A 16,360-nucleotide genomic window follows, 5' to 3' on the forward strand; every position below is an offset into this window, starting at 1 on the left:
GTAGGAATTTTACAGTTTGTTTCAGCAAGAGCAGAAGATCTCACTTTTGCCCCTTAATGGTGCCCAAGTATTTGCTTTGCTTGAAAAACAAAAATCCACAGAAATTACCCCAATAATTCTTATATGGCTCTACAAAATTTTCATTTTTTTCACATTTCATGCTCGGCATTTGCAAAATGCATGGTCTAGTGATAAAATAAAATAAAATAAAATAAAATAATAATAATAATAATAATAATAATAAAATAAATAAAATAAAATAAAATAAAATAAAATAAAATAAAATAAATATTATCTACAGTCATTTATGCTGACCTACGTGATTTGCTTATTGCCACTTTCATGCCAGTAAAATCTATCTATCATATCATAGAATGGTTTGGGTTGGAAGAGACCTTAAAGACCATCCAGTTCCAAACCCCTGCCATGGGCACGGACACCTCCCACCAGACCAGGTTGCCCAAAGCCCCATCCAGCCTGGCCTTGAGCACCTCCAGGGATGGGGCATCCACAGCTTCTCTGAGCAACCTGTGCCAGTGCATCACCACCCTCTGTATAAAGAACTTCTTCCTAACATCCAATTTAAATCTCCTCTCTTTCAGTTTAAAACCATTCCCCCTTGTCCTATCATTATCTACACAAGTAAAAATCATTCCCACTCTTCTGTGTATTTTATTTCATGTGAATGAGTATCACTCCAGGGGATTAGCACCCTGGGAGACTTTCTTCAAAACATGAGTATTAAGGAAATCAAAATATATTTGCATAGCTATTTGGCCAATGTGATAGTGGAAATCTGCTACATGGCCTCTCTTCACTTTATAAATAAATGTTAAATATCAGTTGTAACCTACAATTCTCAGTCAAAGTATTTCATGTCCTTCTAGCTACTTGCTCAACTGTGCAAAGCTCTTCAGACTTTATAAGTTTTCCATTGAGCAAACTAATTCAGCTGCGGGGAAAATTTTGCACATAAACAGAAAGATAAAGCACAACCTCAAAAGGCAGTTTAATAATATCCAGTCCTTGTGGATATCTAATACTTTTGCCAAAAACATCACTTAGAGTTTCTCCTGTGCCTCTCTTTCATTAATTCATGGTCTGAAATGTAATTCCTGACAAAACCGTCTCCAAGTAAGACCTCCACCCTGACAGCTGCTTCCTTTCCAAACTGATGTCTACAACTCTGTATCTGGCTCAGTGAAAGGATATATAGAAGAAGGTAGCATTGCATCCTCATACCTCTTCCGTCAGGCTTGTCTTTCTCAAATGTGGACACTTGAGACTTGTACCATGACAGTCTCAGCTCCAACTTGCATTTTGGGTAGTTAAACTGAACCATAGAGATACACTAATTAAAATTAAGGATGATCTTTTTGTCATTAGTGCCAAAGCATCCAGGGTATCAGTGGAACTCAGTAAAATGAGCAGGGACATTTCTAGTCACTCATGGAGTGGAGACGCCCTTCAAGCAGGGACAGTCAGGAAGGAGAGCACAAGATCTACCTCCCTACTCCTGCTTGGGCTCCAGCATCATCACTCACGGCTTGCACTGCAGTACCTGCGCTTCCCAGAGGTGAACAGTTGTCCCACACAAGAGTCCTGGACAGGCAGAAGCAGCAAGTCTGGAGCTGCAGGAATCTCTTCTCAGGTATGTTTTAACTCATATCATTCCTTTCTTGAAGAAGAAGCAGTCAAACTTTTGCCTGGCTCCAACTCTTGTATCTGAGGAGTCAAAACTCTATCTTGCCTTGGTCCTGGGAGACTTTGCACTTGCTAAGAAGTTAGTTCAATTAAAGGAGAGAGTTTTGACACTACAAAACATTTGCACTAGGAAAGCTATAGCAAGGGTGCACTTCTGAAAAGTAAAACTTAGGTAAAAAAAACTATGTCACAGTTTGAACTTGAATTTATTTAAGCCTCTTTTATGGGTGTGAAGACATCTTGATCAACATGCATAACTATTAAGTGTTTTATTACTTTTATTACTGCTTATTGATATATTTATTTGCTTTAATTATTTATTATTTCAGAAGCTCTGTTTAACTCATGTTGTTAAATTCTGTTTAACTCATTTGGCTGCTAATTCCCTCAGATCTCTCCCTCAGATCATCTCCCAGTCCTATCACCTTTGCTTTCACAAGAGATTTCTTCAGATTTGTGAAATGGAAGCTCGTCACTCATTTTTTTCTCCTGAACTGTTCCTTTTCTGCACTTCACTTTTCATCTGTATTGTCCATAGCTGAGCCTGGAAAGAGAGATCAGGTGGATCCTTGAAGGATCTGGCACAGATGCCAGATCTCTATGCTGGCACATAAAACCAGGGGAGTTTCCAGGGAAGTCTGGGTGGGGAAGGGTCCCTCAGGGACCTTTTCTACCACTCTCAAATAACCTTCTAAAGCATTACAAGGCTGCTTGCAGTTTTAAGGAATTGGACTCCATAGTCCAAGCTATCCCTTCAGGTACTTTATTTCTATGATGTCAGTGAGGAGAGTTAACCTCAAACCAGGCCCTTGGTCTCACTGAAAGTCAGTGGGTCTTCAACTCTTCTTGGGCAGTTGGCTTCTTAGGCCTTTTTTGAAAGTCCCAGTAAATGCTCATTTTCATTTTTTAATTCCTTTGAAATTGAGAACAAGGACCTTTGAAAAACAGTGCTCTTTATGATTAGACCCTGTGGACTGGTACAATTCACACATCAGGCTACAGAAAAGCATTAATTTGATTCAGCCCTCAAGTTTTCAGGGTTCTCCATGTCTTACACACTGTTAATGTCCCTGAGATTTTTGACAGCTTGCAGGGAGAAAGAATTAGAAATTTCATCCACATCTGCACTGATATTTTCCTTTTGCAACCAGTGACTTTTATTTCAGCTCCTGATGTAATGACGCATGCCAGTAATAACAAAAATAACTCTGATCTGCAACAGCTTACACACTGCGACAGTTTGCACAATACTTCGTTACCCTCTAACTCCAACACTTCAGAATCCCTTCCTCTCCCATCTGTCCCAAACAAGTGGGAGAGGCTTTATGCCAGAAAATGTATTCTTTAAAGTACCTCAGTGGAACACAGCATAACAACTCTGCCTTAAGAAAAATGTTGTGAGCCCCTCCTGCATGTCAGAAGGGAAGCTGCTGCTAATTATAACTAAGATCCTGTCAGTTATCCGGATTCGCTGGTAATTCTTGTAAGATCCTGAAGAAAGCAAGCAAATGCATTAACAGAAATGTGCTAGCAGCGAGTTGCTGTAATTCTCTCCCCAGCTTTATGAAACCTGCCTCAGGCTCAGAGGCGTGGAGCCATAGCACAGCAGCGCCGGGCCTACACAGGCAGCCCAGGCAGGCAAGCAGCTGGAAAGGGCCACAGCCACTGGCAGGGAGCAGCCTGACCACTGGCCATTTTCCTGACATATCTGGAGCATGCTGGAGATTTGGACAGCAGAGGGAAAGATCTGTCACTCAGGCTCCTTTACCTGAGGAAGCAGGTGTAAAATAAATCCTTCTTAGTACTACTGGCTTCAGTAAAGCAGGGTGTGCGTTAAGATGACACGCTTGTCTCCCTGGGGTTTTGGTACAGCCAGTTATACCCTACTCTGTTTATGACCCAAGAGGACAGAAATTCTTCTGCTAAGATGGCAGTGCACAGTTAACGTTTCTGCAGAGCCAAGCCTTCCCCAGGGAGCCTGCCCTGTCTCACAGCCTGGGTGTGCACCACACGTGTATAAAATAGAAAGGACTGCTTCATGTGAAATAGTAATCTAACATACCTTCATTACTGTGACCCTCTCCTACCTCTCTGGAAGCCTAAGTGGGTCTTAAAGGGAGTGGGACTTTAAAATACATCTGTCTGAAGGCTGCCTCGCTTGGCTACGAGAGTACAAAGGGACCCTGCTGAAAACAAGAACACGGCCCAGCGTTCAGCAGGTCAGATAAAGTACCCTCTTTCTTCAAAGTTTTTTATTGCTATTCATAGAATCAGAGAATCATAGGTTTTCAGGTTGAAAGTTAGGAGGAATTTCTTATCAGAAAGAGTAGTCAGGCATTGGAACGGGTTGCCCAGGGAGGTGGTAGAGTCACCGTCCCTGGGGGTGTTTAAGGAAAGATTGGACGTGGTGCTTAGGGACATGGTTTAGTGGGTGACATTGGTGGTAGGGGGATGCTTGGACCATATGACCTTGGAGGTCTTTTCCAGCCTTAAATGATTGTATGATTCTATGATGACATAATGGTTTGGGTTGGAAGGGACCTTAAAGCTCATCCAGTTCCAACCCCCCTGCTATGGGCAGGGACACCTCCCACCAGAGCAGGCTGCCCAAAGCCCCATCCAGCCTGGCCTTGAACACCTCCAGGGATGGGGCATTCACAGCTTCTCAGGGCAACCTGTGCCCGTGTCTCACCACCCTCATAGTGAAGGATTTCTTCCTTATATCTAAGTCTAAATCTCCCCTCTTTTACTTTAAAGCCATTCCCCTTTGTCTTATCACTACACTCCCTGACAAAGAGTCCCTCCCCAACTTTCCTGTAGTGGCACTGGAAGGCCACTATAAGGTTTCCTTGGAGCCTTCTCTTCTCCAGGCTGAACAACCCCAACTCCCTCAGCCTGTCTTTGTAGGAGAGGCGCTCCAGCCCCTTGATCATCTTCATGGTCCTCTTCTGGATTTGTTCTAATAGGTCCATGCCCTTCTTGTGCAGGAGGGCCCCAGAGCTGAACACATTGTTCGAGGGCGGGGGGGATGTCATGAGAGTGACAAGGAGAGAAGGAGAATTGCCTCCCTCAACCTGATGGCTACACTGATTTTGATGGTATTTTTTGTTATTCATAAATAACAACAGGTGCAGTAGCTGATTTTTTTTTTTAACTCCTAAATACACAGCAATGCCTATTTGTCAAGGTTTTGAAAGCAGGGATTTTTCACACCCAATGAGACCATGGAATCTCGCTGTTGAATGCCGAAGCACAACAGCTCTTTTGCCCTTGCTGCGATTCAGTACAATTAACACCCTTGCACAGAGGGCACGAGAATTACAGGGGCAAAACACAGTAGCAGAGATTAACAGACAGTGAAGAATGCAGTATATTCAGTAGAAGCTTAATGAGAGAATCCCATGGTAACCATCAGGCTTTAGCTTTTGTGTGCAGCTATCTGTAGAAATGCTACCGGCACGTGTGTGGCTTGCTGCTGACACTTTCTGTTCAAGAGAGAAAATTTGTGAGAAGGGCTGGATTACCCAAAGCCTTGGCAATGGGACATAAAGCTAGGGGCATGCCATGTGTATGTGAGCATGGTACATGTACTCTGTTGTCCTGGAGAAGATCATTGCAAAATATCAGGCAGTGTTTACACAAGTCATGGTGTGGTACATTCAGTTCAAACAGAAGCTGGTGAACTTAAATGGCTTTTAAAACAGAAAGAGTTTATTTCCTTTTTCATATAATACTTGCCAACCTTCATATAATCAGAATTTGAAACAATAGCTTCAGAAGCATCCAACATTTTTGCTGCATATATAGAATTTTATTTTTCCAAGTAGCAGGTACAATTTAATATGAGGTACTGGGTCTTTTAATAGCTGTGTGGACTAGGAGTCTGAAATCTTTTCTCTTACTTTCACATCACCCTAACTTCCACCTGGGTTAGTATCAGGCTTTGGTCTTAACTGCACTGGAAAGAATGGAAACCAATTATCAAAACATGCAATAACAGAGTCAGAACAAGTCTTCTTCCAGATCCCATTTGCTGTGACAGCTGACATCTTGACTGTCCTTCCTATTGCATGGGTTTCTGGCAACTGTGATCTAGGATCAAACTAGCCTGAAATAAATGCACAGGCTTTCAAATTAATAAAGATTTTTAAAAACATTCTGTTATTAGCAATTCAGGTTTGTCACATGCAACCAAGCAACACTATTGAGGTGTAAACTGGGTTTGCATTCCTAAAAAAAGTAGTGTTACAAAAAGCTAACATCACAAATTTCTGTAAAACAATTGTTTTCTGTCACACTGTGCCATAAATGTGAAATCTGCAAATGCCGGTCCTCACATTCCTGCCGATTAACTGCTTTACCACATATTGCACAGGCATTTGGAGAGTCTCACTGCAGAACTTGGGACTCTGGGGCATTAGTGTAACTGTCACTGAGGAAACGACTCTCTGACAAAGTGTTCCTTCACACATCCATGGTGAGTTTGCAGGTCTGAGTCACACTAGTGAGTCACACTGTCAAACAAGAATAACGTTAGGTGCCAAGGCTGGTATGATGCTCAGGTCTCAGGCCTCCTCTGTGCCTCCCTGCCACTTGCTCTCTGCCTTTGGCTGATAGGAAGGGATATTTCTAGCCACCAGGTTGGCAGCCCACAATGCCAGTTCTTCTCAGTTAGTAAAGAAGCGCCCTGGATGTGACTGGAATCTCCCAGGGATCTTTCCTACACTGAAGAGTAAAATACTTAACATTTATCAGACCAGCCTGAAGTAGCTCCCAAAGGGGAAGAAAACATAACGTTAAAGAAAATGTATTTACTCTAGAAAAGGTGAAGAAAAGTGAGGGAACTATTTATTGGCTTTGGAAGTGAGTACAAAGAAATGAAATGACAAAGCACCTTAAAACTGCCTCATGTGTCAGCTGAGTCTCGGGCCATGTTGTCTGTTTTGCTCAGCTGGCAAAGCTGACATGACAATTTCACACTTATCAGAATTAGGGCCTAATTCCTGAGACAGATCACATCTCTTGGGTATTACCTTTCTAAATAAAATCCTGAGCTGATGTAAAAAATCTGAAAAGAATCCCTTGAACTGAGATGCACCCCTTCCTTCATCCTGTGATTTGTAATTTTGGTAATTAATTGAAAATTGTGATACCAGCTCTAAAGTTCCTCACTAATGAAATGCTGCCTGTCATAACGTAAATTTTGAATATGCAAGGGTGCTTCAGAAACCCACACAGACTCATCCAGGGCAGCATGCTCTATGTGCTCATACCCTGCTCATCTCCAGAGATGCCTTTCCACTTCAGCCCTTCTGTGATTCAATGAAATGTTTTCTTGGTGGGCAGTGGTAGACATCCTTGGCAGCCAGTAAATAGAGCTTTTTATATAAGACTAGTGTTGCCCTTCTTACAACCTCAGGATCTATATACTTATCTTTTACATAAGTTTAAGCATTTAAATTCTAAATGCGCTCTAGCAGAATCACTCCTTATAGAAAATTCCAGTCAGAATACAACTCAGTATTTGTTGTGTATGTACAAATTGTGATGGGAAATGATTCAAGCTTTAAGACAGTCAGGTGTTTGGAATAGCCAGTACCCTAAATCCTATCAGTGAGATTTGGAGGACCATAACAGAGTGAGCTGTTAGAGCTGTAGCTCCTGTGTAGGTTGAATTGCTTCGGACACGTGGAGGAGGTGGCTGATGCTGCTTCACTTCTTGAGAAGGGAATTGGAAGGTCATCAACAACTACAGGCAAGGAAGGCAAGTGCTAGAAAGGAGATGTGTGCGTGACAGAAGAAAATCCTTGCAGAACAAAGAAGCTTTAGGACAGGTGGAGAGCTAAGTGAGTATATTTCACGTCAAGAAAGAGTGTGAGTTTTTACAACCACTGCTTACCCAGATGCAGGTGGACACAATTTTACTCTCAGTTGATGTGAAAGTGAACTTCACCCCTTCCACAGGTAAGATAAATCTAGACATGGGATGTGACATTTAAGTTTGTTTTGTACAGTAAACATCTCATGCTGTAAACATATGCATCTTTGGAGCTTATGAGCAACCATTTTGTGCTTTTAAAGGCCAGATGAAGCTCAAGGAAATCTCAAGGTTGGAACCAGGGCTAGAATGCTAGGAAAGAATACGGTTAAGCCACAAAAGGGAGACATCTCAGCAGATGCCTTGAGTTTTAAGGTCTGTCTTTTCACCTACATACATAACAAGGTCTGTTCTGTGCATTTGTATGTTTTGCCACTAGGTCAGCCACAGAGTGTGTAGACCATAAGTTGGGTTGCTTATTGCATCCCAGAGGTCAGTGGCTTGCTGGAAATCACCTTCTGAATCTCATGGGGCTTGTGTGGCCATCATCTGCTGTGCTCAAACTGATAAGAGCAGCTCCTAAGCATCTGTGATCTCACCCAGAGAAAAGCCCCTTCTTTGGCTTTCTAACATCCAGCCTGGGGTATTCAGTTATGTCACTAGAGTTGCACTGACCGCTATAATACTGTTTTGGAAGGGAATTTGTATACTGGTATTTGTATAATGAATAGTATTTCTACTTTTCTCCTCTGTTCATTCATCTATTTTATTGCACCCTGGTGTGAAGCTTTGGAAAGGAAAAGACACTCTTTTCACAGGGGTCACAGCTTTTAGCTGGCTTCTTGATAGCGTATGTGAAGAAGAAATGTTTGACTCCAGAGGTGCATTTTAGCAGCTTAATAAACAAAGAAGTAACCCTCTTGACCACCTTGAACAGTACCAGAACCTGTTTGCTGATTTGTGCGCACCTCCACTAGCTCATGGGACAATTGCCAGTGCAGGTGCTGACTGCGTGTGTGCACGTAAATGAAATGCCAGTGCTTTGAAATTTTTCAAATGTGTCTTGTGCTTCATTGTGTGAAGTGAACTCATTACTGTTCCTTTGGTTGGTGAAAATTGTCTTTGTGTCACTGAGTCCAAAGATAAGTGATGCATTGCATATCGGACCTACTTAAAAAATATTTTTATGATGATAATCTAGTATCAGGTTAAGGGCATCCTTTATCACCTACCCATTGCTTCTAGGCTCTCTAAAATACATCATCTGTTAGTATAAGAGCCTCTGTTTCTGCCTTTAGCAGTTTCTCTAATGGAAGTATCTATTAATTCATTAACGCATATTAGTTTATTCAAATATTTCAAATGTTGCCATAGAGTTTTTATTGCCTTATGAAAGAGAAGTATACAAAACATCATCATGTCCTGAACATATCTAGTCTTTTACACACATTTGGGACCAATAAAATACGTTTGATCCTCAGACTTCCCATAACATCATTGACAGATTCATAAATCTTTTTAGATGCCTGGAAGGAGTTTTCTCCAGTGTCACTGCTTTCTTTCCTTTCATTTTCCAGGTTAGCTTTGTGGGTTTTTTTTACACTCCAGAAGTCCTGATAGGCCAGGAGAACTTGCTTTGGGCAAGCCATCCTGACCTACTCTTTTAAAAGATTCATCACATTCATGCTCTCTATTTTTTCTCAGAATTTCTGCTCCTTTTCTTGCAGACACCAGTACATCTTGCTAAAGAAATTTCTCTTCTGGGCTTGTCTTTCACTTTGAAGTCATACCTTTGTACGTTTATGACCATGTGTGATGTCTAGATGGTGCAGAAACTTAGGATTTGTCAAGCATATCCTCTAAGGTTTGTGATCTGTTCAAGTATACTGAACTGTATGTACTGACAACCAGTGACAGTAGTAAATTCTTTTCTGTTTCAGTATAATTTTTCTTTGGTAGTTCTACGCTCTTATTCCTTATGCCCTCAAGTGTCTCCCACAAAATTCTGCATCATCCACTCTTTATGGGATTTCTATGTTTTCAGTGTTGTGACCGGAATTTCTAAGAACATACCCTGGAACATATCCAGCAATTTTGTTGCTGCTATTTATTCTTGCCATTTATTGTTGTTTAAAAATGATACAGGTGCAGTGTTCTCGAAGTTCTCATCAAATTTTCCCAATAACATCCTTTCTGTTTCTTACTTTGTATTTCATAACAGAGATCTGTATTTATCTATGCTAGGTAAACTGTCACAATTATTATGGATTTTGATTTTCCACCAAGATCTTGGTTTGAAAATGCTTTATGGCTTTCACTTTGTTTGAACAGGATCAGAGGTATTTTTTTCCCAAGGCTTGCTCAAAGTAACTCACACAACAATTTTTATTTTGCTATGATTCAGTTTAAGATGACACTCCATCTTAGGAGTAGCGCTATTAGGTTTTTGGTGAGTGTCTCTATACACTAGATTGTCAACAGCAAGGACTTGTACTGCCTGTAATATTTCACTACACCCTTTCTGGACTTGAGCAAATGCTGTACGAATATACCACAAAGCATATTCTGGAAAACCTGTCTTCTAGACACACAATTCAGACTTTGACATTATCGTGGTCCAATCATATGCAGTGTCTAGATGCAGACTGTAGTTGCTGAAGAGGGCCTGTAAGTGATGTCCTCTAGGACAGACAGACTATAGCTTTATCTACAGACTGTAGCTGGCCTATAGAGAGGAAGAAAAGAGTGAAAAGTGAAACCCTTCCCAAGGGTCATGTCCTGTGAGATCACATAATCAGCAGAAAAAGGGAGATGAGTGGGAGATGCAAGGTAGCTCAGGCTCAGCAGAGACTCTCTTTAGTTTTGCTAATTGATTTTGGTAGAGAGTCCATGCTGTGTTGGTAATCTCTGCCACTGAGATTTCCCCTTTTCTCAACTATACTCAACCACATGTTGCTGCTCCTTTCCCACACTGCTCTCTGTCACTGGTGGCAGTCATTATGGCATGGGTGCTATTTGCACTGTGTTTGGAGGAAGCCAAGTCCTTGGAGTCTGGGAGACATCAGGTATCCTTTAAACACATCAATAAAAGATTTCTCAATCTTCTCTGCTGTAAGATAACACCATAGACAATCAAACTGATATCAGGCTTCCTGATGTTAAGGCAAACATTCTCACAAGTAGCTCTGCTGTCAGGGCTGTCACACAAGCTTCAAGATTACAGTATTTTTCCATGTACTTACATCTAAGCCTGCATTTCCCCAGTATGCCTCTATGACTATATCAATCTTTCTGATAAACCGTATGAATATCGTGGCTTGGACCCAACACTGAGTTGTTCTGCCTATTCTGGTAAACCAACTCAGGTAACATAAACATGTGGCATAAGTACATTTCCTCGTACTGCACTGCAGCAAAAGTGAACATATCTGTCCTGTCACTAATCACTGCTGTGCAAGGACCTGGAGTGTATTTTTTCTCTGTGCCTATATACCATGTTGTTCACAACGCTTTCCTCATACACACTTCTTGGTAATTCTTATCTGACAACACAGGCACAGCTTTCTTCCTCTGTTGACTTTTCCACCTTTCAGAAAGGGATGAGTTTGGGCTGGCAGGTGTCCCGAAATCCTAGACAAATGGTCGCTGTCCAGACACACGGTAGCTTTGTCTCCTCGTTAGAACAAGTCCAACATAACTGAAGTCCATTAGAACAACTGGGCATGTGCTTTCTGATTGATCTGCACATGCACTGCAAATCTGGGCGGTCAGCGGATGCACCACCATTGTACAACACATGAACGGTGTGTCAGATGCTTGCTGTTGACACACTCAATTTGCATGCTTCTTGTCTGGGGACTTTCGATCAGAAAAAAAAATTTAGGACCCTAGCCAACAGCAAATTTATCTGGTCTTGGAACATCAGCTGTTTGGCATGAAGCCATGCTTGGGGGCATTTTTATTTGAGTGATGTGGTCTGGCAGGCACTACATGCTTCCTGTGATTATGCTCTGCCACATGCTTTCATTCAATTGCTTTTCATATTTTGGTGTTGTCTTCACAGTGTTTTTTTCTTTTATATGCATTGTGTACAGCATATACACCTTGCCATCATATATATGTCATGAATGAAGTCCATGACATATCAAGTTTAGTTCCTTTCTGTCTTCCTCTGTTCATGTATTCATGCCCACTGTGACTTCCCCTGTCTGAAACTGTTCTCTTTTTTCTCTTAGAGATGTTTCATCTGACTACTGCAGCTGTTGTCACTTTGTTCCTTCTATACATATTTTCCCATTTAAATTCACCTGGTGCTTGAGAACCACTTCTTTTGCATATCTCTTTGACTCTATCTCTTAAATTGTTTCAAGGAGTCTCTTTGCATCACCTTCAGATTATTTCCTTTCTATTTTCTATAGAAATAAGATATAGACATATATATAGAGATATAAAAAATATCACCTTGCCTGTATCTGACAAGTAATTGGTCTCTTTTCCCATGGTTCAGCTGTGTTCTGCCAGCAACGCTTGTCTTGATTTCTTTTCTCTACTCAGAAGCTCTGTATGTTCTTCCATCCTAACCCTTAAGTTTTGTATGGACATTCCCAAACTTGACATCAGATCACCTGTTTAACTAAACCCTGCCTAAAATACTTTTGTTCTAGTCCTAAAGGTTTAGTCATGAACATCTAGGTTAGATTCTTCTTTTTTTAAGGAAAAAAATTAAAGCCTATCTTCTGTCTCGTGTTAGGTGTCACCTTATGTTATTGTCATTCTCCAGTTTTACTTCCCTCTTGACTGCACTGCTTTTCACTTGTTGTTTCAGTTTAAGTCTCTGCACTTTTTCAAAATATTTCTCTAGAAAGTATTATGCTCCATATTGGTGGAATCATAGAAAAAAAAAATGTACCTACTTGTGGGCACATGACATTCCCAAACAACCACAATTTAGTCAAATGCAGATGAAATGTAACCAAAATTATGCAAAGACGGTTTCTTTGAACAGGACTTGTGGTCCCTGATAAAGTTCAGTTCTTAAATTCAGTGGAAGTGGAGCTCAGATCTTACCCCAAAACCAGTATTCCCCAGTAAACTTATCACAACTACATTGAACTCTACCACTTGTTCAAATAGTGGTTCAGGAGCCGTTTTTTTTCCACAGAGAGATATGAAAGCAAATTCCAAATTCTCTCAAAACAATTTATTAGGAAACATGAAAGCATAAGCTGAGCAACTCAACTCTGGAGCATGCTTGTTTCTGTTAGGATGATTTAATGGCAGGAAAATAGCTCATATTTCCCTGTAGCTGGGGTAATACAGTCTGTACAGCTGATTACCAGGTTGTCATCTTTAATGAAGTTGAAAACATGCTGACAATTCAGTAATGTTTTCTTTTCAGCTGTACAAATGCTGTGGCAACAGATTACAGCTGGATTGTAAGTACTTAACAAGAGCATTATGAAAAGAAAAGAATAATTGGGATGGAAGAGGAAAAGAGAAGAAAACATGAAAATAAATTAATTTAATGAAAAAGAAATACTTTTCTTTACTCTAAAATTTAGAACTACAGTAGCGGAAGAACAAGTGCACAGCATATTCCCCTTATTGTATTATGTAACAATTTTAAAGATATCTTTCTGATTTTATTTTTCTTTCACTTGGTTGGGGGGTGGGGGTGGGGGGGAAGTGGTCAAATAATCTTCTGCAAACTCTGGCTATTCAATAAAATGACACAACAAATGTTTCACTGGATGCATTTAGGATAAATGTGGCCATTATTCTGAGATCCAGCATAACCCCTGATATTTTTATTGTGGTGATGTGTGCCTTGTGGCTTGAGATCAAGGATTCTCATATGTACAAGCAAAATCCTCAGCTTTGACTTGCAGTAAATATAAAAGAAATTTTAGTTAAATCCTTTTCTGATTTCAAGGAGGTATTTTCACCTCAGAAGGCCAAAACAAGAATTTCCATGCAGGACTGCAAAGTAAGAATGGCATTTACACAAAAAGATTTAGAAAAAAAATCTGTAGCAATTGAGTGAATGTTTGTGTGTATGCGTGTGTGTGTTTGTGGGTGTTGCAGGGGTAGGAGGGTTAATTAGGAAAAGCATTGTAGATGACTCATCTATCAAGAGCACAATTCATTTCTCATCTCAGCTGCGTCCAATAGCAAGCCAGGTATACAGATCTTTTAAAAGGCTGTCAGCATGGAACAGGATAAAGATCCACAGTTTCTATCATATCTGCTGGTATAGTAAATGCAGTAGATTTCTTCTGCGGGATGGCTTACGATTCCTAGAGTGGTTACTCCTTCCCTGCTTTCCTGATCCTTTGATGATGCCACTGACCAGGAAGCAAGTACAGACATCCTCTCCCCGACCTTTCCAGATCACCTCTACCATCATCGATCCAAGTTCAGGATATAGTGTTTTCAGAAACAACTAAATAGCTCTACAAAGAATATGTGGTAAGTTTGCCCAATTCAGTACATGTGTCTCCATTGTGCTAGGTAAGAATAATGGCATACAGAAAAAACAGTATATGTCTCTCTTGTCTGAGCTGCCCAAAATAGGTGCTGGTCCTGTGCATAAGCGAAGTTTCTCTAAGGACAGAAATAAAATTCAATGTAGCTGTCCAGTCATGTGTACATCATGCTAGCAGGTTTAATCAGGTTCTACAACATCAACAGACCCATGGCAAATACAGCAGAATCCTGTATTCTTTTCTGGGCAGTTATTATGCAATAAATAATGAAGTAACTGGTTGGACATATTTTGAAATGTCCTAGCTGTCTGTCAAGATTGCTGAAATGGAATTGATATCATATGCATTTAAAAAAAAAAAAAAAAAGGAAGAAGTCATAGCAGAAAATTTGCGACTGTTTTCTATGGTGAAATAAATGATCAATTTGGTTCATAAATGCAGGGGGAATATAGTACAGAAGGCATTGATTAATTCTGTTTATATAAAATTAACAGAAGTTGCCATGCTACATTTTGCATTTTCTGTTTAAAGAGTGCTAATCATAAAGTATATTTACAGCAGAAAGCTAAATATTCACCTTCCTTCCAACCAAGCAAGCAGGCAAATTACAATGCAAGGAGAGTTTAAAGTTCTGGTATACTGCTATTTGCTATGAATCATACACACTCTTACTATCTGACACACTGTAAACTACTTTAAAAACAACATCAGCAGTAAATACATTTAATTCCCAGAAGATCCACTACAACTGCTTCTCTTAGTGTTAAGGAGTTTGATTCAGGAAAGAAACAATTGGCACTTATCCGTAAATCTATTTAGCAAGAGAAGACAGGCCACCATTTCAGGACTTGTTCATCATTTGAATAGTGGATTTGTTCAACATTTTTGGATATCATGGAAGGGAGAGGAAGGTTTGGGGGGGGCTTTTCTGAATCCGGCAAACACAGGACATGCTGGCTTAGTGCTGCCCCACTGTCAGCCTCTTGAATTTCCCCATCACCTCTTTTCTTTTGGTTTAGGGGAAGATATTTGGGGCATGATTTCAGAGGCAAGTTCAAACTTCAGCTGCTGGATTTGCAGCACAATGCCACATTTGATGGGCAAACAACTGGGAGAAGAGTTTGTTATTTGTGGGGTTTTTCATAAGCCCGCTTGTAAATGTAATGAGTTCCCATACTTTGAAATTAGTATCTCCTAATGGTTTGTCCCATAACACACTCTCTACCCCTGATTCCCTTGCAATTTTATACGAGATTATTCTATAGTTTCATACAGCCTCCGGAAAAGTCCCCGTGGAAAGGGCTGTGGCATAAATCAGTTGGAAAGGGTCCTTGTGTTATGTTGCAGCTTAGTTTAAGTAATGTCAATCAGTCAGGTCTCTGATTAAATAGACCAGACCTCTGTCATATTCCTTGGCTCTGCTGATTTCTGAATTTTCAGGACATTTTGCCAACTTCCATAAGCAAGCTCTATCCATGCTGCAAACTGAACAAAGGCTGCAAAGTTGTGATCCACTGGCACTGATCATAGAATCACAGAATCACTCAGGTTGGAAAAGACCTCTAAGGCCATCCAGTCCAACCTTTAACCTAATACTAAAGTCCACCACTAAACCATGCTACTAAATTCTACATCCACGTTTCCTGAAGACCTCCAGGAATGGTGACTCAACCACTTCCCTGGGAAGCCTGTTCCAATGCCGCACAACTCTTTCAGTGAAGAAATTATTCCTAATATCCAACCTAAACCTCCCCTGTGGTATGTCTCACTCAGCTCCTGTCTGCCTGCAGAATCAGGATCTGCCTGGACAATCTGTTTGCAATCATTATTTACTTGCTTACCCCCCGCCCAAAAAAAAATAAAAAACTAAAAAAAAAAAAAAAAACCTTAAGTAATTCTGCAGCGTGTGTTTAAATGAAAAATTGCTTTTTTTTGCTTTTTTTTTTTTTTGAGAAGGAGAGGAGAGGAGAAGAGAGGAGAGGAGCGGGAAAGAGAAGAGAAAAGAAGAGAAAAAAGGAAAGGAAAGAAAAGAAAAGAAAAAAGAAAAAAAAGAAAAAATAAAAGAAAAAAAGAGACCTGTGATCTCCTCTTTTATGTTTATGAGATTTGGGGTCAGATCATTATTCCTGTTTGCATTTTTTCTTTGCCTATCTGGGCATTTGCATTCATTCTGTGCATCTGTACATCTCAGCAATATATACACTATCAGTGTAACCTACTGCCACATGCAAGACAAAAACCCTCCTGGTACTCAATTCGCAGAGCAGATGAGTTGTTATGAGCCCCCTGCTACAATTCAAGCTGCAGAGCAACCTTGTGTTTTAACCCAAGAGGCTCTCTATTCCAGTCATAA

This window comes from Cygnus atratus, chromosome 3, assembly GCF_013377495.2.
Source record: "Cygnus atratus isolate AKBS03 ecotype Queensland, Australia chromosome 3, CAtr_DNAZoo_HiC_assembly, whole genome shotgun sequence".
Taxonomy (NCBI): Eukaryota; Metazoa; Chordata; class Aves; order Anseriformes; family Anatidae; genus Cygnus; species Cygnus atratus.